At 42.1% G+C, this 17,065-nt stretch overlaps 1 protein-coding gene across 4 annotated transcripts in view; it reads right to left on the bottom strand.

Moving 5' to 3' along the window:
• The window catches only part of sema6a (sema domain, transmembrane domain (TM), and cytoplasmic domain, (semaphorin) 6A), a 103,018-nt gene extending 88,295 nt beyond the window's left edge, over window positions 1–14,723 (bottom strand). For 2 of the 4 annotated variants that reach the window (XM_051422230.1, XM_051422229.1), the window contains exon 1: window positions 14,306–14,723. The gene's annotated coding sequence lies outside the window, so the exon portion shown is untranslated. The remainder of the gene's footprint in view (window positions 1–14,305) is intronic. The other 2 variants (XM_051422231.1, XM_051422232.1) reach the window with 1 other exon arrangement.
• Between the last annotated feature and the right edge of the window lie 2,342 nt (window positions 14,724–17,065).

Below are 17,065 nucleotides of genomic sequence, written 5' to 3'. Positions count from 1 at the left end.
CATTCACCTCCTCATCACAGAAACACTTCAAATCTTACAGTGTGTCAGCAACGGAAATCTTTAAGAAGGAAAAGAACAGGTACTTCTTCTATTGCAAAGTAGTTTCAGACATTTTCATGTAAATTTCATGTTTGTTTTGCTACGATTCCGGCCCACTACAACATTTCTGATTAAGCTATGCCCTGTTCATGAAAGCTTTTTTTAATTTGCTTTTCTAAAGACCCAGTGGAAGTTGGACCTTGTCTCGGAAACATCCTCTTATGCACAGCAATAGATGTGGTTCTGACAACAGGTTTGTATAGAGTACACAGACAAAGAACTGGGCAATTAGCACAAGTTACCACACAGTAGCTGAAAAGACTGAGAGCAACAAAAGAAATGTAATTAAACTGATTAAATGTATCATTAAAATACAGCACAGCCTTAACTATTTATAACCAAACATTTCACTATATGTTCCTGTCTTGTCTTACCTGGTCAAAATATCTGTGCGTGCACAAGGGCAAACTGTAAATGTTAGTAATATTTCCTGTGGTGACTGGAATTCACACCCTGCAGGCAGGTAGTTCAGCTTGTCTCGTGACCTGATACTTTCTTCTGCATGTCTATACCTTAAAGGTGGAGAGAACAGGCTTGCTACATTCAAAAGAACTGAACATTGACTGAAACAGAGAAGGGGGAAATATCATGTGATTAGGTTATCTATACATTTGATCTGTTTGGGGGAGGAAGTTCTGTTGAATGGATCTTTGTGATCGACCACTATAGCTTACGGCTTTGGCCTGCAGGGTGGGTGGGCAGAAACACAATCAGATTGGTTCGATTGAACGTTTAACTCAGCACTCAGTGGAATCATGTTCTTCTGTGTTTGAACATGAAAAATCAGATCTATAATATGTTTCAATCCAGGAAACACATAACACACCCTGCAATCAGATCTACCTACACTCAGTGTGACATGTCTTTTCATCACATCACAAAGAGAGAGAAACGCTACATTGACCACACTGCCAAAATCTGTAATTGAGAAAATAGTCATGCTGTTAGAAACCATGACTCAATGTTCTTAGTTTGGCTGCACTTTGATGTTCAAATTCACAAACATATTGTAATTGAAAGAAATTGCAAACAACAGATGGTGTGACAAAGTGTTATATTATGCAGCAATATTGTTTCATACCTTGTTTTAGTGTTCCCAGTTGAGTTGTAGGGAGTAATGGTGCCAAAAATCATCAGGCAGAAGAATCTTCTGTTCTTCTTTTCTGTTAAGTGTGTGAGGTTTACTAGTCTCTCTGAGCCTAAAGCATTAGATTAATTATATTGCACTTATTATTTTCTCCATTGATCAATCTATCATTTTGTCTTGTGAAAAATGCCACCATAATTTCACAGAACTCAAGGGGACAACAGTCCAAAACCAAAATATATTCTGTTTACTATCATATATGACAAAGAAAAACATCATATCCTCATTATTAAAGAGCTGGAACAAAAATGACTGAAATCTATTAATCCACTAACAGTTTCAGTTTAACCCATACATCCTGGCTGACTTCTTTTCATCATTTAATTGTGGTCTCCAGCCGGCATCTGATGCTAACAAAACAAAGAAAACCTGAGTCAGAGAATCAGGCTTCTCACGGATCAGATCTTCATCTGACCACAGAGTCATCTGACTCCCAGCACATGTCCGACCCACCGACACTTGATACACAGAACCCAGCCCAAAACCCTGATAGTAGATACCAGAGAGGGACACATAGGCAACCCAGCCCATAGCATAGCGTGTCTTCACCCTGAGGCTATGTGTGCTGCTGTGAAGCTCTGGATGTGTGTGTGACATTGAGAGGCTGTATCTATGATATATGATTGCTTGGGTGCACATACCCGCATGCCTAAGCGTGTGTATATGCATATGTGTACCTATGTGTGTGTGTGTGTGTGTGTGTGTGCGCGCACATCATCTAGAATATCCGGCTAACCGTCAAAATGCCATAAAAGCTTGTCTAAAGCTTGTTATCTCTCACACATATTTGTTCTTCAAACTCCACCATAAAACCCCTCAGAGGTAGATAAAGTTCCATCATCCTCCAGGTAATAAAATACGCTATTTGTCCTCTTATACAAATGGCTGCAATACAGGTGCGCTTCTCTCTCTGTCCATTTGAGAGATAGCTATCAGTTAAAAGGGTAACCAAAGCCTCTTCACTTGTCGGGTTCCCCTCTTTTCTCTGCATTCAGCTCCTCATTACATCCCACTGTGAATAATATCTCCTTTTAGCTCTGTTTACTTGAGGCATATGGCAGGCCTACTGTAGTCAGCAAGCTGTTCCTATGACTAACCTTCCGCCAAGGTTTAGTAACTACACTCTTATGACCAAATCATATGATGACAGTATTCAAGCACATTTGAACGATGAGCTGAACTCATGATAGGTGCAGTTTCGTATAAAAGAGGAAGGCAGCGGTCAAGAGGAGGAAGAGGAAAGACATGCAGGGCAAACACAGTATTAATGCTGCTATTGATCACAATCTTGCCATCCGCTCCTACACCCTCTTTAGATGTAACACAATGCATCCCAGGGAATGAATAACTATTGCTAATGGCTATAAAAAGCTCCTGAGAATCAGCTAACGTTCTAGCCACTAAAATCAATATCTCCCCCAACCACAATCTTTATTTAATCTCAATATAGTGGCACAAAGAATTAAGGATGAAAAGCGGATGAGAAATTGCTCAGTCAGAACAGAATGGAAGACTCTGCTCCTTTTGGATTATCCTAAATTGACTGAAGCACTGCCACTACACCCTAGCACCTATCCAAAGTTTGCACTCTACCGCAGTTTGTTAACTGGTTCGGACTGATTCATCCATGCTAAAAAATCCACTCAGTTGCTATCCAGTAAGGTGCTTTGGATAAAAATAGTGCCACTTTTCCTCAATAGTGTCAGACTGACTCCAATCATTCGGAGAGGTTTCCAAATAACAATCAATTAATTAAATGCATCTCCCCTGTGCTCACCCCTTCCATTCAGTTGATGCTGTAGTCACAGCCCAGGCAGTATTTACTATAGTAATTAGCCTAGTGTTACAAGCATGGAAATCCCCGTGATGAAGGAATAACTATCTGACTGCCTCCAGGGTGGGACAGGCAATGAGAGCACTCAAATAGAAAGTCACGCCTTATTATGCAAGTGGTGGAGGTAAGAAATACAGCCTCCCAAGGTAATTGAGGCCATGTAGGCTGCTTCTTACAGACAATCACCCCCGCCAGGACTGAGACAATGGTGTAAAGTGGAAATGTGAAAAATAGCTGAAACCCCGCAGTGGTCTGCCCTCCGTAATCAGCATATCTCACAGTCCAGATAAAAAATGAACTATTCAAATATCAGAAAAGAGGGAATTACAAGTGTTACACTATAGGTGAGTGAGTCACCTCTATGAAATTTAAATAACATGCTTGTACATGGCTTAAATAAGCTTTTCTCATTATTTTCTACAAGAACAACTGCACCACATATAGTACGAAGTTATGGTCAGCATGTACCACTAGAAGCACATAAAATCATGGTAGCCATAAAAAGGTGGAACCATGGGATGTATTTCAAACCTATCATTTAATTGCTCAGCTGTCACAGGTTTATTGCCTTTAGGTCTTGCTTTATTGAGTTCACATGTTTATGTTTGTTTGTGCATTTCTATGTGTGTGTGTGTAAGGAGTATGTAGACCTGTGTGTATATGAGTATACAGTGCGTCATTGGTAATGTACACAAATGATCTAATTATTTGTAACCATGTCCTCATTCTTCACAGCGTTGTAATGAATCAAACATCTTTGTCTGAGTACTCTGTGCTATCTGTGTCTGTTCATTTACCAAAGTCTGGGTCACCCAGAGTTAGACAGCTTGACTAACGCAAGAGCACACACACACAAAAAGACAAACACACTTGCAAACACACACTAAGTCCTTCACCTGTTGATGTGTGAAACAAATGACTGCTGCAGTGGCGCCAGTGTGGACACACCACCATGTCCCATCTTATCGGCTGGCTGCATGAAAACCTGTTTGTTCTAGATAGAGTCTGCAACAATCAACCCGTCAGCTTGAGGGAATTCAGCCGGACCTGGATGACTGCTCCTCACAGGGCTGAACAGAGACGCAAATCCACCGCAGCACAGGGGAAGGATGAAGATCAATGGTACAGACTGAATGACAACAATAAGCCTACACCACAGGATCAACTCAAACTCCAAATCTTATCTAGGTCAGAGCTGCACCTCCAAAGACTCATCCCATCTCTTTTCCTTGCTGTGTGATTTCTTTGTTGTCATGTTCGGTGATGTAACATACTGTAACTTTACAGTGTAAACTCAAGATGGAGACCAGGTAGCTAAGCTGCCTGTTGAAAACACTCATAGCAGCACTACTCTCTCTAATAACTGAGTCATTGAGGAGTAACTAAAAAATAATGTTTCAAAACCTAGAAAGATTGTGGTTTTCTAATTCCCAATGTGATAAACCCTGGAATCCAAGTTTAAAAACAGCTGAAAACCTGGCTACGTGTACTCAAATTTCATGATGTGGATATAAGTTAGTAGAGTAAATTTGTAAAAAGAGCCATTCCTCGTTGACCCAGCTACACCATGTAAATGATTAACGGACAGTTGGTCTAGATAGCCTCACCTAGAGTCCTCTGTTCCTATCTAGTTACCAGGCTAGCATTACTAGACTAGCTAGCATTACTAGATCTCATGCACCCGGTGTTAGCTCAGATGTACTCTGACACACAGGTGGAGAAAGAAAGATAGGGAGGAGGAGAGAAACTGAAGAGGGGGTGACTAATGAATTGGCTGTCTTGTGTTTTTTCTACCTGTCAAACAGCTGAGAGCAGCAGTTTAAATCCTTTATGCAAACATGATTCAATACTGAGAAAACACACACACACACACACACACACACACACACACACACACACACAACCACACATTCTAATAATCTCTTCCAAAAATAGGAATAATTCTCTGTGAGCATTTCTGACCAGTTTTGACTCATCAAACTCTCTTCAGAGGAGCTGGGCGCATAGCCATGCCTCCTCACTCAGACTCCAAACCCAATTAAATAATCAAGGGTTCAATTGCTGTATAACACCACAATCAATAAACAGAGGATTTCTTGGTTATTTGAATGAAATTAAACAGATCCCACAAGAAACAAATACAGAGAACTTATCAGTGAAACAGATGAGACAGTCCCAGATTAGTTGAGGATGTGAGTAGATCAAAAGACACAGCGTTTCAGTATGCAGCTGCTGCACTGCCCAATCAAACTAAACTACTCAGAGACCAAAATAGGCCTCATTCTAGTCTCCACACATACCAATTCATGCAAGGACATACATACACAAACAAGGCACTCAAATACATGCACATAGCGTCACACACCTCCACAAACCCAAAAGCAAACCCCTCCTGAATAACCCAGTAAGCACACAAATCAAAAGTTTTTAGAGGTTTAGAAAAGCAAAGAAGCTTTTTAACAAATAACGTAAAAAGGCCCCCAGTAGACTGTGATGAATGAATCAAGCCAAACATGCTGTGAACATTATCAGAGTGGGGGATGAATGAATACATTATCATGCAAGGCACAACTTCTCTTTCGCTGCCTCACAGCTTGTCTGTCTTCCTGCCTATCAACCTGCTTGCCTGATTACCTGCCCACATACAGAGCACCTTTTGTCCAGATTAAAGGGGCATGGATGGAGGCAAGGTGAAATATGATTTCTTTTCACAAGAATTCATTTTGAAAAGGAGATGTGTGGAGTTTTTTTTACTCTGCATGAGCCTCAAAACCTCACTGCCTCTCCTGCTAACTGTCCAGCCTATTTCTATTACTCTCTCTGGTAGGCTGTCTTCCCCTGTGCCTGTCTACCTAAATATGCCAGTTACCTTAGTTAGTGAGTCTGTACATTCCTCTATGCCCCCAAACCCCTGAATATCTGCTTCTACTGGATATCTCCATCACTGTCTGTCTCTTTCACATTTTTCCAGTGTGTCTATTTCCCAGAATTCCCTAAAAATTACATTTATAATTTACATTAACAAATATGTTTTGTACAAATATATAAATATAATAGAAATAAACATTTAAAATATTGCATATTGCACATATTTGTATTGTAACTTTGCAACTGAAACATGATTAAAGGCATTGTTTTGGGTAATGCTTAGTCTCTTTGTTGCCTGGAGGTAGATGTGGAAATCTCATGTCTGGGCAGTAAATATGAAACTACAGCCAGTAGTTGGTTATCTTAGCACAAAGATTAAAAACAGGGGAAACGGACAGTCTGTCTGTGTCCAAAAGTAACCAAATCTTCCCAAATTAACACATTATATTTGGTTTGTTTAACCTGTGCAAAAGCTGAAGATACCTTGTGGTTTTATGGGGTGTTACAGGACGCAGTAACTTCCTTAAGTCAGGCTAAATACTGAAAAAGTCAACACTGACTTGAAACATGAGGCACTGAGAGAGCGAGAGAGTGTTTCTATAAACCAAGTGTTTTATTAGCCTAAACTACAGGACTACTGGTGTCAAACTCCTGGGTTTGGCATGTACAACTATTTACCTTGACCTTTTCACTTCTCAGCAATATAAGGATGTTACACTTCCTGGATTGCATTCCCAGTGAATGTAATTCAGACCGCAATTACATTTCCTCCATGAGATATTTGGCAAAGCAAATTAAAAGTATTTACATTTTTTTTCATTGGAGATAGCTTTGCCCTCCTACCTGTCTACCTGCCTGCTAGTCTCCATTTTCCTATCAGGCTCCTTTCCTCCCAGTGTTGGCTCAGGCTGCTGTCACACCATACATTTAATCAGCCTAGCTATAGTAGGCAGTCTCCCTGAGCTGACTGAATTGCATGCGTGTGTCTGTCTGTGTGTGTGTGTGTGTGTGTGTGTGTGTGTGTGTGGGTGTGTGTGTGTGTGTGTGATGTGAGTGGGCCTTTGTGAGGCCTCCATTCAGCAGAGGGATGATAAGTACTCCCAGCCCAGCGCTCCGCATGAGCTGATGGACAGACAGGCCAAGAACACTGGGGGCCTTGTGGTTGGGCGCATGTGTGTGTATTGTGGTGAAAAGAGGGAAAAAGGAGAAGACGGTGGCTGGGGACTGGAGTGTGTGCTCGGTGTGAGTCTGTGTATGCGTGTGTGTGTGTGTGTGTGTGTGTTTCTTTTTTCACCAGCCACCAGGCCATGCCACATGGCTGCAATTTGTTCATTAGCTATGTAATAAATGTACACACACACACAGAGGTAATATTGTTTCCGAGTTCTGCCTGATTGGATTCTGAAATAGAGGACCCTCAGGGGAATCACTTGTAGTCTGCCAGCCACTGTGACCAGGAGAGGGCTGATTTCTTAACAAGGTTTGAGGGAAACTCTGAAGAAACACGTGTAGTCTGTATTTTTCTATTTGCTTTGAGGAACACTGTGGATATCAACTAAAATAATGTTGGTTGTGTAAGGTTTTAGATATTAGCGACTAATATGTACAACTTGAAAGCATCCAAATTGTTTTGATTGCTTTCATATGACTGAATCTAAAAGTCTTTCCATATTATGTTTCATGTTTATGTCAGAATAACTACAGGTCATTGTAAAGATTAACCAGTCACCTGGAAAGAATTAATATTCACGCAGGGCCCATTACAAGCAATCTATCATCATCATTAGTGTGTCAGATGAGCTAGGGATGGTTGTTACAAATTACCTGCTGTCTAGAATATCGATGCTTATTTGAGCTGAGCTCGTCTTGCCAGGTTTAGGGCCTGCTAATAAATGTTTGCATCACGAGATAGAAAGCAATATTAGATTATGTGAAACTGTATCCCTGCTGACAGATCAGTTGAACAGAAATGTTGCTGTGGAGGAAATCCAAAAAACATGGATAATAAACTAAATCTGTCTAGCCTCGTTTGGCCCTCACATGGAAACCAGCAGTGGGGCTTTTGGAAGAAGAAGCTGCTGTTCCACATTCAGTGAGGCTTATAGCCTCTGGGAGAGTATGACTGCTGCTCTGCCATGAGCATACAGATCACCTTACACACTGGCTTTCCTCTGCTTTGATGACTGATGCACATACACACACACACACGAACACACATGCACATCCACACACACAGCCATGCATGCCTGCTTCCACAGATACTCAAGAGCATTAACACGGCGGATTTGCACATACAGACACACATAGACCTTTACCTCATCCCCCACCTGGATTAATTCACCTGCTGCACCTGAGAATGTGCCCGCTATGATGTCACCTGCAATCCCATCACTTCAAAGGCAACAAAAGCGCCTTGGTGCCATCAGCACAAAGAGCAAACGCACCCTCTCACTTCCTCCTTTGTCCTTCTGTCCCCTAATGGTAATTCCCCTGCAGAAAGTCCATACACGGTGAAGGGAGAATTACATAGTGTACTCCACAATCAGGTATTCTTGGGTTTCTGCCCATTGGCACTCACTGTGCAACACTGTAACAATGACTGTGAGCTTTCTTCCCTCTTAGTGACATGAAAGAAACTGCCCTGGTGCACAAATTTGTGTGCATTCACATGTGTCTTTTGTGTGTATGAGTGAGTTCATCTGTAATTGTGCACACGCATTTTAGTGAAAGGTGGTTGTGTGTGCTGAGAATCCCATGATTGCAGTACTGCTGGTTGCTTGCTTGCCAAAAGCTCCCATTGGAAATTCTCACAAGCAGGGTATGATGTGATGAGACAAGGCGATAATACAACCACCACATTAGTGCATGGTTAGCCATTAAAAGACCTAAATGAGATTATGAGATCATATGGGAGGTACAAAGACTACAGCCAAAACAAGAACCCCTTCTCTCTGAAAGTAAGGGCACATGTTTAGTGTTCCTTGTGCATAGGAAGGGGAAAAAATCTAAATGAGGAGGAAGGTAGAAAGAAAGAAAACAGAACAGGAAAAGGAAGAGACAGAGAAGGACATGCAGATAAATATAGAGAGACAGAGACAGGGAGACAAGGCTTGATAGAAAGAGGTATTCCCTGCCTTGGAAATTTCCATAGTGGTCGATTTCCGTTGTAATCCATCATTGAATAACACATGAATTCAGCATGATTTACCATCAAAACATCCAACTGAGCATGAAACAGGAGGCCCTGGCCCATCTTCCATCTCAGCCCAGTGGAAGGCTTTTCCATTGTAAAGCACGGTGAAATAACAGCCGTTCAATGTACTGTAACACACTGGAGATGCACCAGCCCCAGAGCGCGCTATTCACAAGATGATGCCTACTGTGAAAATATTCTTCTGCTCTCTTTAGGAAGGAGAACGCAGAGATGGAGAGAGTTTATATGTGTGTGCGTGAGAGAGACTGAAAAGGAGATAGAGGGTTCACTGCTGAGATAAAAATGGAATCCATTTTGGTTCTTGAAGCACACTCATCCACGGTGTGAGGACCTGCTTGGTGTGTTAGCCTGCCATTGCTCTTTCAATCACTTCCCCGCTTTCCTCCTCTGCTCTATTTCAATTGTTCCGCCTTGCCCTCGCTACAATGTTTATATAATTTCCTCCTTTCCTCCATAGTCACACCTCTTTCCTTTCCTTTCCTTTCCTTTCCTTTCCTCTCCTTTCCTTTCCTCCTCTCTACTGCTCCTCTTCCTCTCTCTTCTCCTCTCTCTAGGCAGCCAGGCACCCCAACACTGTCTCAGGTCCTGAAACTATGGCAACGGAATGAGAGAGCAAGCGCTCTCTATGATTAATAGATGAGAGATGCAGTGCCAATCGCTGGGGCCTGGGGAGGAGGGACAGATGCACTCAAACAACGCCACGTAAACATGCACGCATAGTACACACACTGAGTACACACGCTCAAACCCCCCCACCATTAGCCACCCTCTGTGCTTTGTGGTAATATACACACAGAAAATGGGAAAGGGTCTGACTTACACGCCACAAAGAGACACATGCATTACAGAAGAGTTAGGGCTGAAAGAGCGAACGAAGAGGCGGCAGAGTTTTTCCGATGCTTAACATCTCCAGGACACACACCTACTTATTGGCTGCCAACAAGCAAACTAACCACAGAAATAACCACAGCCTCAGCAGCGGATGCGGCCCTAATGAGTCTTAACAGACTGTGGCTGTCTCCATGACTCACAGCTGGTTGCTCTCACCTGTAAAAGCACAACAGCAGGACGGGAATTAGGACATCATATTTTTTTACGCAGAGTACCACGATTTACATCATCTGATCTGTAGTACAAGACTTGGCTCTTTTCAAGGCCAGACATTCATCCATCTCCCAGGCAATCACACAAAGCCCTGCTGCTTTTGGATTATCCCTGCAAATGCATTTCCCTTCCATTCCATTTGAGTAATGACAGGCAACCAAACTCAGCTGTAACAAAGGTATTACGGCATGTTAATGTCACATGTACTAAGTATTTAAAATACAACATTGGATGGAGAGAAACCTGATGTTATGAGCTGATTTGAAATGTTCTTGCTGTGTTTTCATTTGGCACTCATGCAGTAAAGTTTGGCTCCTCAACAATTTTCTCCTAGATGGGCTGGCTATCACTTTCTAATTCACTTAATTTCTAACAACAAAGCTTTGCCAAGGACCAACAGCCAAAACACCAACAGACACTCCGCCAATTCTACCACTGACTGGCGGCGCCCTGCCCAAATAAGCCTTTTGCCTGGTCCTTCATGCCTCTGGCTTTCTTGGCATAGACAACACGCTCAATCAATTATGCTAATGTAACGAGTATGAAGAGTGTTTAACACATGGACGGTTAATTCAATGGAAGCACTGTAGAGTCATTTATAGGGAGCCGGAAGGGTTAAGGCTAAGTGGAGGAAAGCAGCCAGTTAGAACAACACAATGAAACTTGGAAACTGGAACACCACGCATCCATCCATCCATCCATGTGTGTGTGTGTGTAGGTGTAGGTATGTTTGTATGTGTGTTTGTGTGAAAGACACAGAGAACATGGAACAACACGCTGAAGCAAGTGATTAGCGAGTGATTACATTTTCAATGAGCCATGCTGTGCATAGAGCATACTGGACCATACTGCATGGTGAGATGTATTAGGTCTCTATAGTACACTGAATATCATTTATCATCTCCTATAAACAGTGGGTGATATGTTCCAACTTTACTGGAAAGGATGGGAGGGGGGAAGTGAGCAAATACACTGCAGGCTCTTTAGCAAATCAAATATATCAACAAAGCAGATACATGGACATTTAGACATACTCTGCCATCTCCTCTAATCCTGTATAACGCAGTATGTTTCCTTATATCAAATAAAAGGCATTCATCAAATAATGAGTTCAATTTAAGAGGGTCAGAGAAATCAGAACCAAAAAAAAAGAATGAGAGAGGTTAGGTAAAATGTTTATACAGAGGGGGGGTTGTGCAATTTGTTACAGTAGGGTAAAATATCTTTTTTTTTCAACCTCCTGAATCACAAGAGACTCACACTGACTTAGAAAAGAGAGCCAACTTGAGAACAGCTAAAATCAGTGAATGTGCCGTGTATAATCTGTGATCGACAGTTCCATTAAAGCACAAGCTTCTTTGATTATGCTGACCTGTATTTCTAAATAGAAATGTGCTAAAACACGTTCGCAGACTCATGATTATCCTTTTTTTTTTTTTTTTTTAATGTTCAGCTACTGGAGCAGGTTTGTCATTTAGCGTTCAGGCAGTGTAATTGAAGCGGCAGCAATTTAGAAAGATGTGGAATCTGGAAAATGGGTTAAGCATCAATAAATCACATCCAGATGAGTGAGTGGGGTTTGATGATTTCTCGCACTCTAATTGTTTGGAAAAAAAAAACAGCAGCCCACACACGTAGGACGCGCATCAATAAAACATGGCTTTTTATAAAATATGCATAAATACACACACTACTGAATGCTTGGTATTGACACCGACTGAATGGGGACCAATGGTTAACAGCAGCTGACCGGTCTCGGTGTTTATAATTGAAGGCCAATTCATTTGAACAGGAGCAAAGCCATTTATCAATTATTCAAAGCTACTGTATTCAGGCTGCATCTGTATCTGTCCTTAACTGACAAAGGTAAATACAAACTCTCCCTCTCTTCCTCTCTCTCTCTCTCTCTCTCTCTCTCTCTCTCTCTCTCTCTCTCTCTCTCTCTCTCTCTCTCTCTCTCTCACACACACACACACACAGTGTGACAAATCCACATCAGTCACACACAATGCCATCCCCATTGCTATTGTTAAAGGATCGGCAGATCAAACGCTCCATGGGGCATTGCTCCAAATATAAGCAACAACTCTGGTCGCTCTGCTCTATTCTGCCTCTCCAGGAAAAGAACAGGCAGGCTGCTGTCACAAAGGTAATCATGCTGTAATTCGTGTATCAGTACCACAACATGTCATTGTATAATGTGTTAATAGCAGGATTTGCACTCTGGTTTGTGGTGTTGTAGCCTTTATGAAACAGTGTGGTGGGATTTACAGCCTGTGTAGCATCTCAAAAAATGCCTCCAGGACATTTGAATGCCTTGAGGCTAATGTTGTAGGAGGAGCAGTGGTAAAATGTTAAAACATGACGCTATTTCATATTCAAGATCTATGTGTAATCTTCAGCACATTATATATGTATACTGACAGCAAAAACAAAAACTGCAACATACAGGAGCAGCCTACCATTTTTTTCCCAATGATTTCAGGAAAAATAGATGAAATACAACACCCTTTCCCCTGGCATGAAATCTCTCAATCTTTTTTTTTATTTTTGTAAAGGCTGATACTGGAATCATATTTCCAAAACACCATGTCCTGCTGCTGAAAATCAGCTGACAAGAGGCACATTTTTGCTTTGGGCATTCAATACTCCTTAGATTCACCCATTTATATCATCACCCTTGCACACTTGATAATCTATAACCTACATTTAGAGTTGCTGAATCCTTTTTTCAGCTTTTTCCCAGTGCCTCTGGGGCGGGGTGTGTGTGTGTGTGGGGGGGGGGGGTATTTCATACTGGAAGAGGAGAGGAGAGAAAAACCAGTGGCAGTGACTGGGTGTTGGCAATCGGGCTGCTGGATGTGGTTTTGAGGCCTCTATCTCCTCTCCCAGCTTGTTAAAGAAATAATGTGAAGCAGCACTTCATTTAATGGCAAATCCACTTCTGAAGACTGGTGCAATTTTGTCTCCTGGTCAGAATTACAAACATTTGATTGATCTTTCGGACCAGAGTAATAGTGACCACTCTGCCTCCTGGTGTAGCTTGACATCCCTGAACACACCCTAGTGTGTGTGTGTGTGTGTGTGTGTGTGTGTCTGTCTGTGTGTGTGTGTGTGTGTGTGTGTGTGTGTGTGTGAAACAGACAGAGGAAAAGTCTCAGCGTGCAGAGCAACTCACTTAAGAATCTGCCTGTAAAATGACTTATTAATACACATCGAATCTCTGTGATTAAGATTAGAGCTGTATAAAAAGAATGAAAACAGAAAGAGAGATTGCAAACACAGGCTGTATCTTTACTTTACGTGTAAATTGATGCTCTAATTCTGAATTTCCAATCATGTGAGAAAAAAATGGCAAATACAAATCCCATCATGCACTGTAGCAATGGAGCAAGCGCTTCAGTGTTTGTGCGTTTTCACAACAAATCCGGCATGAATATGTTTTTGGGCTCTTATAATGAGTAAAATTTTTATTTTTATTCAAAATGTACAACTGGCAGTTTAGTGGCTGTAGTTTTACAACATATTTAGAGAGTCAGTGAGGTTGAAAAAAGCACTGCTAGACGGAGGAGGAAGGGAACAACAGTCGGTCGGAGTCCCATCAAGCAAGTTCCCATAGCATATTTCTTATTTGCCGTACATGTACCTGCTACCCGAAATGATACTGACATTGTTTTCCTTCTGTTTAAACTCAATGCGATCCGCAATAGGTCCTCCTTGACGGGCACTTCTTTATTCCAAATGGGTAAACAGCATAAGAGGGATTACGCACTAAACTGTGGTTTGTTTATTTCGGGAGAAGGAAAGCATCTCAGTTCTCATTTTAACTGGAAAAAATATGCACTTTCAAATTTTTTATAACTTTATAAATGCTATATAAATACGCGAAACCAACCTAAGTTGATAAAGTAACCCTATGAATCGTGTGCACTTGTCGCCCGGCAGCCTGGCTGTACATAAAACAAGCCTCCGGGGCTCGAGAAAGACTGGTACAGGCTATAAGCGCACCTAAAGTTTGAAATAAACAAAGAAATCTTACCTTCAGCTCATGAATGGTAATGCCTCGGAGTGGTTTCACAGCTCTGTCTTTTAGTAATCCATGAGATACGGCTCTCAAAGCAGTTCAGACGGTGCTCGTTTCAGAATAACAATACGAGCGCTACTTTTCTCTTGCGCTTCTTTTTGTTACATGCCGCGCTGAAATCACACCTCTTCAAATGGGAATATCCATCCGAAATCCACACTAGAGGGAAAAGAAACGACGTTATTTGGCCTTTAAACTCCCCTTCAGGTTAACTGAATGCACGGAACCAACCGGGTGTCCCAGAACTAGCTACGGAGCTGAATGCAGTCCCTTCCACAAAAGCCGACGGTCATCCTATTTGGAGATGAAGCTTCTTACCAGACTGGAGCGCAGCGCAGCGAGCCCAGCTGTCACCCACCCGCTACACACACACGCTCTCACACATACATAGGGAGGAGCTACGTCTCTGGAACGGGAGGCATTGTGTCAATGGGTGCCAGTTATGGACAACTGTATTTCTATTTTTACGCAGCGGCATTTCATAGGAATGCGCGTTGGAGAAGGAGAAAGCGATTACTAGTTTTCACACTGGCAAGGGGGGAATGGTAAATGTTTAAAGGTTAGTTGCTAATTCACATAAGATTAACTGTCATTTTGTAGAGACGCATTCTGCTCTGCTGGCTCTGTGTCATGCAAACTGTCAGTGGTAATTTTGAAAGACACAAAAAAAGATGCAGGTCCTCCTTTGCCGCACTTTGTGCCTTTTTTGTGCGCAGCCGATGCGAATCGGTATGTCATGACCAGGTTCAAAGCTTCTCTTGTCTGTTGTCTCTGGTCTCTGGACCGCCTTTCCTTCCCTGGTGGTCCCTTCTGGTCCCAGGCTGGCATGTGCGCGCATGCACACAGACACACATGCCTCCCACAGTCGCTGAGTTTTTACAAATGGGCCCTTACTTTAATTGGCCCTGATCTCATCAGAGGGGCCATCGGGTAAATATTTTGGAAACAACAGTAAAGTTCAAAAAGTTTTTGCTTAAATTTATGGTACATTTAGACTACAGTCCGATGTCAGGGATGAATGCTCACACACACACACACACACACACACACACACACACACACACACACACCTTCCTAGCCTTAGACCAAGCCAAAATCAACATCAATTTGTTAGATTGAAAACTGCAAATCTGCCACAAAACACAAACGTAACTACTTGCACATGTTCTCAGACACAAACACACATTATATTACAGTGCTCACACACACCTGAGTATAGACATCCAGATCGAATAAGATATATAAGCTCTAGTGGGACAGAGCTAACGTGTGTGAGGCTTTGGGCTTATCATTATATAAAAATAGACCACCTGTTAAAGCAGTAGCATGAGTGTGTGTGTGTGTGTGTGTGTGTGTGTGTGTGTAATTGTGCTCCTGAGTAGTGGCCTGTCAGGCACTATTGCTGTCTTGTTACTGTAACAACTCAGTACAGAGTACAGTGCTGCGTCCACAGGCACAATGCCAAACACTACACTGTTGATCTTTAATGTAAACTTATGTCTGCCAATCCTTTCTTCATCTGTTATCATTTGATTTGCTTTAAAAACAAAAGTAATTTACGGTTGTGCAACTGAACCATCACGAAGGGCATGTGCACATGATGGAGAAAACATAATCACTGAGTGGTTTTTAAATCATTCACTCTGTCAGACTTGGATTCTGTTTGTGTAATATGTTTAAAAATACCTTATCATAAACAGACTATTTAAACCGTGGTTGAGGCATATGCAAATACAAGACCTTCTTTGGCAATTAACAGCCTGGATTGCATTCATATATCATACATCTCGTCTTACAGTATAAGGTACTGCAGGCTTGTTTCGAGTTCATTAAAATTCTGTGTGAGAGATGTGTTTGAGTGCAAGTTTACCCTCTGCTGTCGGCACATACAGGTGAACCATTATGGATACTATACGCAAAAGCAGATGCGAAAAAAGCATTTTGATCTGCTAACATCAATAGGCATGCAAATGCTGCAAGCCTCTAACCAAAACAAACTATAGAACCCTCCTGTATTTCGCACACTGTCTTTATATTCTTTAATCTCTCCCTCTCTATCTCCCTCGCTCTCTCTCACTCTCTCACACACACTTTGAAGTGGAAGTGTTGCTAAGTGTGGGAGGCGGGCAGGGTATAATTCGAGCTCAATAATGTCAAGATACACACCAGTTAGTTTGAACTCTGGAAATATGCTCGTGTCAGAGCTTATCTCGCTTATCTTGCTAAAGTTGTCCCAGGCGCATTAGGACTGTGTGGAGGAGAGGCGGTTGAAATAGAGCAACCATCACATCCCCGGCTGGGACAGACAGCATGCACACAGCAGCCATTCTTCAGGGACTCAGCTCAGCTCCATATCCAGGCTTTTTTTCATCTCCAGACTAGACTACAGCTGCACTTATACCCGCCTGTCTCCTGTCCAACCCCTGGAACTTGATCTAAACATTACTTTGCCAGTGTCACAGACATCTCCTGCTCATTTTACTGGCTTCCAGCAATGTCCTACAACTAATTCACACCTTTGTGCTGGCCTGAAATGATACTAAAGAAACTGCGCCCACCTTCCTCTAGACAGTGAGTATCATTAAAATCTTTGTAACAACATGCAGCAATTTCCTGTGCCTCTGACACTTCACCCCTCTTCTCCTCAGTGGTGGAAGAAGCACTCATATTGTAAGTGAAAGTACCAATACATTCATGTAAAACTAATTAACTACA

The sequence above is a fragment of the Dicentrarchus labrax genome, unplaced genomic scaffold (genome assembly GCF_905237075.1).
Source record: "Dicentrarchus labrax unplaced genomic scaffold, dlabrax2021, whole genome shotgun sequence".
Classification (NCBI taxonomy): domain Eukaryota; kingdom Metazoa; phylum Chordata; class Actinopteri; family Moronidae; genus Dicentrarchus; species Dicentrarchus labrax.
Note: the sequence above shows the minus strand (reverse complement) of the source record. Positions and strands in the feature narration are given on the sequence as shown.